Source organism: Abrus precatorius, unplaced genomic scaffold (genome assembly GCF_003935025.1).
Source record: "Abrus precatorius isolate BTA unplaced genomic scaffold, Abrus_2018 Scaffold9, whole genome shotgun sequence".
Classification (NCBI taxonomy): Eukaryota; Viridiplantae; Streptophyta; class Magnoliopsida; order Fabales; family Fabaceae; genus Abrus; species Abrus precatorius.
In genome coordinates this window covers 7,116,221-7,123,358 of record NW_020874439.1, presented here as the reverse complement: position 1 = coordinate 7,123,358, position 7,138 = coordinate 7,116,221, and the positions used below count along the sequence as shown (strand labels likewise).

The 7,138-nt window shown below is 34.4% G+C and overlaps 1 pseudogene; it reads left to right on the top strand.

The window, feature by feature from the left end:
* The first annotated feature begins 1,366 nt into the window (after window positions 1–1,366).
* Window positions 1,367–6,861, top strand: LOC113850703 (annotated as a pseudogene).
* Window positions 6,862–7,138: the final 277 nt, after the last annotated feature.

Sequence of the window (7,138 nt, the reverse complement as noted above, 5' to 3'; positions counted from 1 at the left end):
AAATAAAAAATATTTATTAAAAAATATACTTAACATTTTAAAATATAAAAGTGTAATAAATGTTTATTTTAATAAAATTATTAATTTTAGATGCTTAAACAATTAAGTCTTAAGGAAGGTTAACAAAATTCAATTTTTAAATATTCAATGATAAAAAATTGTTATTTCATATTAAAAAAAATAGAGTATCATACATATCATAATATCTTAAAGATGGTGTTTTAGTATTCTGAATTCTGATCATGTATTTATTTGAAAATTTTATTTATATCAATTGAAAAGTTTAAATTAAATATGGAGAATTTAAATTCTGAATGACGAGTTTTAATTTCACTCTTCTAAGAAATTGAGTTCTATTCATTTGTGTTTTGGCTAAATTGTTTCTAATCTCTAAATAGCATATTTTGTCTTTTTTATTGTTATTTTAATATAACTTGATCAATTGTGTCAACAAGCATTGTGCTCATGTAGGAATTGCTTTAATCTAATTAATTTGTGTTAGGCTTAGTTTAGTATTAAGTTTCTAAGAAGCAATGTGTTTCAAGGATTCAAGTTCAAGTGACCACAGATGTCAATGTCAAAACAAAAAGGGAAGCTTATGTAGACAATAGTGATAAAGGAGAAGACTTAGTTTTAGCTACTCTCGTTGTCAATGAAGATCATATTAGTCCTCTTGTCATGCATGCTGTTATTTATATTTATGGTTAAATATAATTAAGTTATATGTATTAAATAAATATTTTAATTATTAATTTGAAAAAGTACTTCAAACAAAAGAAGAAATATTTATTAAATATAGCTGCGTAATATAATGATGACCAAGTAGTCTATCGACTTGGTTATTCTTGAAAAAGATATCTTTTAGGAATTATATTTTGAATAAGTTATTTTGATTTTTATATTAAAAATATGTTATTCAAATCACCTCTAAAATATATAGGTGATCACTATAATGTCTTTTTAATTTATAAGGTTTTGATGCCTTAATTATTGAAAACTAAACATACAGTAGAAACTCTTTAAATTAATAATGTCAGGACCGGATAAATTTATTAATTTAGAGAGTTATTAATTTATCGATAAATTAATAATTATTAATTTAAAGAGTTTTTAAGTAATTATACTGTACATACCAAACAAAAAGGCAAATTAATCTATGTCTCTTAGAATTACATTGCAGCGAACCTTGGGACTCAACGTACAGTAAATTAGTAACTACACTACATATGCATTGGAAATCAATAATGACTTTTGAAGTACAGTAAATGTAAACAAGAGGAACAAATGTGTTCAATGTATTCTTAAGCAAGTTTGGCATATATAAATTACATGAATGTGTTAGAGTATTCAAACCATATCTCACAAGATGACTTCTCATCTAAAAGGTGTTGCAAAATCAACTATGTCAGATCAAATACGTAAGGAATTGTGTGAGTATAAGAGAGATAATCCTGCAAGCACACAAAAAGACTTGCAGAGATGGCTTGAGGAAAAATTTCAGTTGAAAGTTAGTCAAGGAACAATATCAAACACACTTAAGCGGTCAGATGACTATCTCTCTGCTAAAATAGAAAAGGGAAGAGCAGAGATCAAAAGACACAAACCAGCAAAATATCCTGACATGGAGAAGGTTGTTTATGAGTGGTTTCTCCAGCATCAAGAACGTGTGAATATCACAGGAGAATTAATTTTGCAGAAGGCAAGAGATACAATGAAACTCGTGTACCCTCATGATGATTCAGATTTTAACTTCTCTATAGGATTGCTTGGGAAATTCAAGCACTGACATAGCATAAAGTCATTTCGTCGTTTTGGCGAGAGTGGGTCTGTTGACATACAAGACATGGAGCATAAATTGGTATCGATTCGGGAGAAAATTGATTAGTTCTCTATGAAAGATGTTTTCAATATGGATGAAACTGGGTTATTTTATAGGCTACAAGCTGATCATTCACTGGCAACAAAACAACTTGAAGGAAGAAAATAAGATAAAGAAAGGCTGACAGTAGTTATTTGTTGCAATGAAGATGGCTCTGAAAAAATCCCTCTATGGATTATTGGGAAATATGCAAAGCCTCGTTGCTTCAAGATTGTCAACATGAATAGCTTGAATTGTCAGTATCGAGCTAACAAAAAAGCATGGATGACTAGTGTGCTTTTTGATGAATATGTTCGTTCATTTGACCAAATGATGCATGATAGAAGAGTTCTACTTGTGGTGGATAATTGTCCAGCACATCCAAGAAATATTGAAGGGCTAAGAAAAGTTGAGTTGTTCTTCTTGCCACCCAACATGACATCAAAGATTCAACCTTGCGATGTTGGGATAATAAGAGCTTTCAAGATGCATTACCGTAGAAGGTTTTACCGCAAAATATTGGAAGGTTATGAGGTGGGACAATCTGATCCAGGGAAGATAAATGTCCTTGATGCTATCAATTTGGCAATCCCAGCTTGGACGATAGATGTTCGAAAAGAAACAATAGCGAATTGCTTCTGACACTGTAAAATTCGTTCAGATAGTGACGTTGCAAGAAATTTGGATGAATCCACTTTTGATGAAGAAACTCAAGACCTCGAGACTATGATCAATCAATGTGGCTATCGTAATAAGATGGATATCGATAATCTAATGAACTACCTAGGTGAAAATGAAGCATGTTCGGAGGTTCAGAGTTTAGAAGATATTGTGGGTACTATCATTGAGAACAATGCAGAAGATGACGACGAAGATGATACAGTGTCTTTGGAGCCTGTTACGCGAAAGGAAGCACTTATGGCATCGAACACTCTTCAACTCTTTATGATACAATACAAAAATACAATACCTGAGCTATTGGATGCAATAAGAAAAGTTAGAGATGAGCTCCAAATAGACTTGAACTTTAAAGGAAAACAGACAACTATTGAATCATATTTCAGTAGTGTAATATATGTTTTTTTAGTTTCTATGAATTATTAATTTATGATTTTCTTGGGACCGAAAATTATAAAGGAATCTCCCGAAAAATTATTATCTTATTATTTTATCGAGTTTTTCAATTTTTTATATTGGCCCAAGTCAGGACTGGATAAATTTATTATTTTAGAGAGTTTATTAATTTATCGAGTATTAATTTAAAGAGTTTCTACTGTACATTAAATATTTTTATACTTTAATTATGGGCCAATTTTATATTCTTTTTCTTTTTAAATAAATACTTTAATTTTTGTAGTTTTAATAGAAACCCTTAAAAGCCATTTACATAAAATCAACTCTTGCTATTTTTTTACAAATATAAATTGCAATATAAAATATTTATGAATAATATTTTTATCAGGCCAACATATTTTTAAATGAATTATTCCTATTAAGTTATGCTGAATATACTTGGACTATATGAAATTTCATATGCTGGAATGTAGAGGGGGTAAGCTGTACAGTTATTGGATAGAAGTTGTGAGTTGCAATGTCGTTTGATTATTCGTTGAGTAAGACTAGTAGTGATGGTTTTGATTAGATACTAAGCATTTTATATAAGCATTACTCCTTTTAGATGGTATTGTTGAAAGTGATTAGTAGTGTGGGTTAGAGATCGACTGTTAAGTGTGTTGTGCATGTGGTAACCTAAGAATTATAGTCGAGGACTTGTATTGCCTCATTCTAGAGAGAATTAAGAGTTCTGGATGCAGAGTGTCTCACTCAAGCAAGGTAATTCTTGCTCAAGCAAGACTGAGTTGCGCTGAATTAGGCATTCTGGAGCGTTCTCTCTCAAGCGAGATAAGATAAGACCTTTTCAACTGTCCCCTCGCCCAAGTGAGAGGTGACCTCGCTCAGGCGAGGAGTCACAGGTGTAACACCCTAAAATTTTAATTTCAAAAAATATATTCTTATTCCTAGTAATTTGGAATAAAATACCAATCATTGTATATAATGAACTTTATTATAGTAAATTGATAAAGTTTTCTTTTAAGATAGATTTGTGTATATGAGAATTTCAAACTTTGCAATACTAATAGAACAACAATAATAATTTAAGAAAAAAAATAAATAAATATCACAACTAAAATTTAGTATTCTTAAGAAGAAACCTTAATGTGCATTACATATATAAGATATAAGAAATTACAAACTATTTGTCAAAACATATGGGACTTAAAATAATATTTACGTAACTAAAATAATTACATCATATATGCAAATTTATGTTTCAGAGCAATCTCAAATATAACACAACACTGAAGACCGATCCTATTCATCAACTTCATACTAGCTCTCTATCTCGGTCAAATCCTCCGAATCCAGATCATCATCTGATCCAAGGTAACGATTGCCTGAATCAGCTGTGACCTCTATGCCATTCACTTGCCCGAAGGTCCATCTGGACGATCTTCCGAGATGATTGTGGTCATGGTATGTGAATAGGTATGTGAGGGCTGCTGGAGTTCTAACAATACCGCTATAGATATAGATACATTGGGTCTGGTCTATTCTATTTCTAGGATAATCAAAAGAGATACTACAGAAGAAATCCATTTCTAACATAAAAAAAAAGTCCTAGGTTCATTTTCAACAAGAACAGCAAACTTAAAATAACAGAGTCTTTGATATTCATTAAATATATAACTAAGCCTATTATGTACTGAGCTATCTAATAATCTAATTCTTCCCTGAGGCTCTGTCATTGTAACGCCCTAAATTTTGTAATATTGATTATTATTATTATTATTATTATTATTATAATATGTGTGTGTGTGTGTGTGTGAATGGAGGTTAGAATGTGCACTTGAGTGCGTGATGAGTATTGAATGGTGATATATATGTGTGTGTATATGATAAATGTGGATGCTGATTATGCATTGAGATTGATTATACTGGACTGTTTGAAATAGGTTAAGTGTATGGTACAGGGTGTTCTCGCTGCAGCGAGAGATGTCTCGCTGTACAAAAAGGCCCTGAGAGGAAGGCGTGAAACTGTTTCCTTCTTGCTGTAGCGAGAGAGCGATAGTGAGGGGTGCATTTCTGGATGCATTCTCGCTGTAGCGAGATTCTGCAAAAATCAGGATGCAGTTTCCTCTGAGATTTTTGCTGTAGCGACAAGGGGCATCACTGCAGCGAGAAGGTTTCACTGTAGCGAGAGTGTCGTGACCAGAAGGGCTATTTGAAGGGTTAGGATTTAGGAAATTTATTTCTCATTCCTCTCTTCAAAATCTCTTCGATTCTCTCAAACCAAAACCTTATTTCACCTATTAAATTTCCTCCAAAGCTGTTTGGGAGCTAGATTGAAGGTTGAAATCGTGTTGGAAATGCTTGGAGGTAAGTTGTAATGGTTAGAGTTTCATTTTCTCATCCTCATTCTCTGTTTTCTCGGTTTCCCGTGGTTCTCATGAGATTCTTGCGTGTATTTAGGATGAAATTCATGTGGGGAGCGCCTTCCTTGTTGATTTGGTGTGTGGGTCTTCGATTTGAGGTAAGGGGGGACTTTACCCTATCGTGTCTCTAAATCCGCTATTTTGCTATGTATTGTAATGTGGATGGTTTTGAATGCGAGTGTTTAATGGAATTGATTGATTGTAATGAGATTGTGGTGGAAAGATTGATTAGAGTATAGTGTAATGGATTATGTTGAAAATGTTGTGTATGAAATTATTGTGCGTTAAATGTAACGCGAATAAATGTGGGCATATGTGCTGTGTGATGTGAATGAATGTGGGCATGTGTGCTGTGTATGAACATGAATACTGTATGTGGCTGAAAATGTGTGTGAAATGGTATGTTAAATACGGTTATGAATATGCTACGAATAGTTCAGCGATACACTAGAGGTGTGGAAGATGGGGCGGTAGAAATACCTTGGGAAAAAGAGTGTGGTGGTGACACCAACAGTAAGTGTGGGTGCATCACAGGTTACACACTCTCCCCCTGACTAGACCTCTGACTAACACCTTTGTCGAATGACTCGTGACAGCACACGTTGTGTCCGTGAGGTAGGGGTAACTAGCGACCATCTATGATGTGAAACTGTGATCACAGTGCCACAGTGAGTGTGGCTATGTGCAGTGAGCGCACATGTGTGTGAAATGTTGCTGGTGCAGTGAGCGCACCAGTTGTGAATTGAAATGAAACACTTGAAAGTGTTGCGTGTGATTGACTATAATTACGTAGAATATCTGAGAATACATGTGGAGTGTGCAAGGTGAGTCTCTATGTTTGTGTGTGTTGGATAATGTAGAGTACTCACCCTTACATTTATATTTCAATCAGCACCGGGCTCAGTGAAGGGATGGATGGAACTGCTATATGACTTAAATTTTATTTTGAAATTACGATGTAATTGAATTGGTTCTGTAGCAGTTATTGATATAAACTTGTAATCCCTTATTATTTTGAAATACTTTGATGAAATTCTATATTAGGAAATTATATTTAAATGAAAATTTTATTATTCCCATTTTGTGAAATTTATTATTTTGAATTTAAATTAAGGTGTTACAATTTTGGTATCACAGCAGTTCATCCAAATCGGACTAGGGTATCGGGCTGAAGCGTCCAAGTTGAGTGTTGATGTGTTTTGATTACCTAAAATTTAAATGTTGTTATTAACCCGACGAGTTTAGTGTGGTTTGTTACATTGTTTGCTAGCTTAGATTAGAATGGCTGGTAGAGGTAGAGGAGCTGGAGCCACTAACAACCTCATGGAGCGTATGACTCAAATTCTAGAAACCTTGGTGCACAACCAAGGCGGAGAGCCAGCTGAATACCGAGGCTTGTCTGCCTTCACTAGGCACAATCCTCCAAAGTTTGAGGGAGGGTTTGACCCTGAGGGAGCTCAGAGGTGGTTGGCTAATGTGGAGAAGATCTTTCACACAATGGGGTGCTAGAGGAGCACAAGGCGAACTACGCCACCTACATGCTATGTGGGGAGGCAGAAGATTGGTGGAGGTTTGCCCGTCAGACGTTGCCACAGGAAGGTGGCTACATTCAGTGGGAAACCTTTAAGGCAATCTTCCTAGGGAATTACTTTCCTCGGGATCTGAAGAAGAAGAAGGCCAGAGAGTTTCTCGAGCTGAAGCAAGGAAGCATGACAGTAGGGGAGTATGCAGCAAAGTTCCAAGAGCTGATGAAGTACTGGTCTCACTATCAGCATGAAGATGGGGA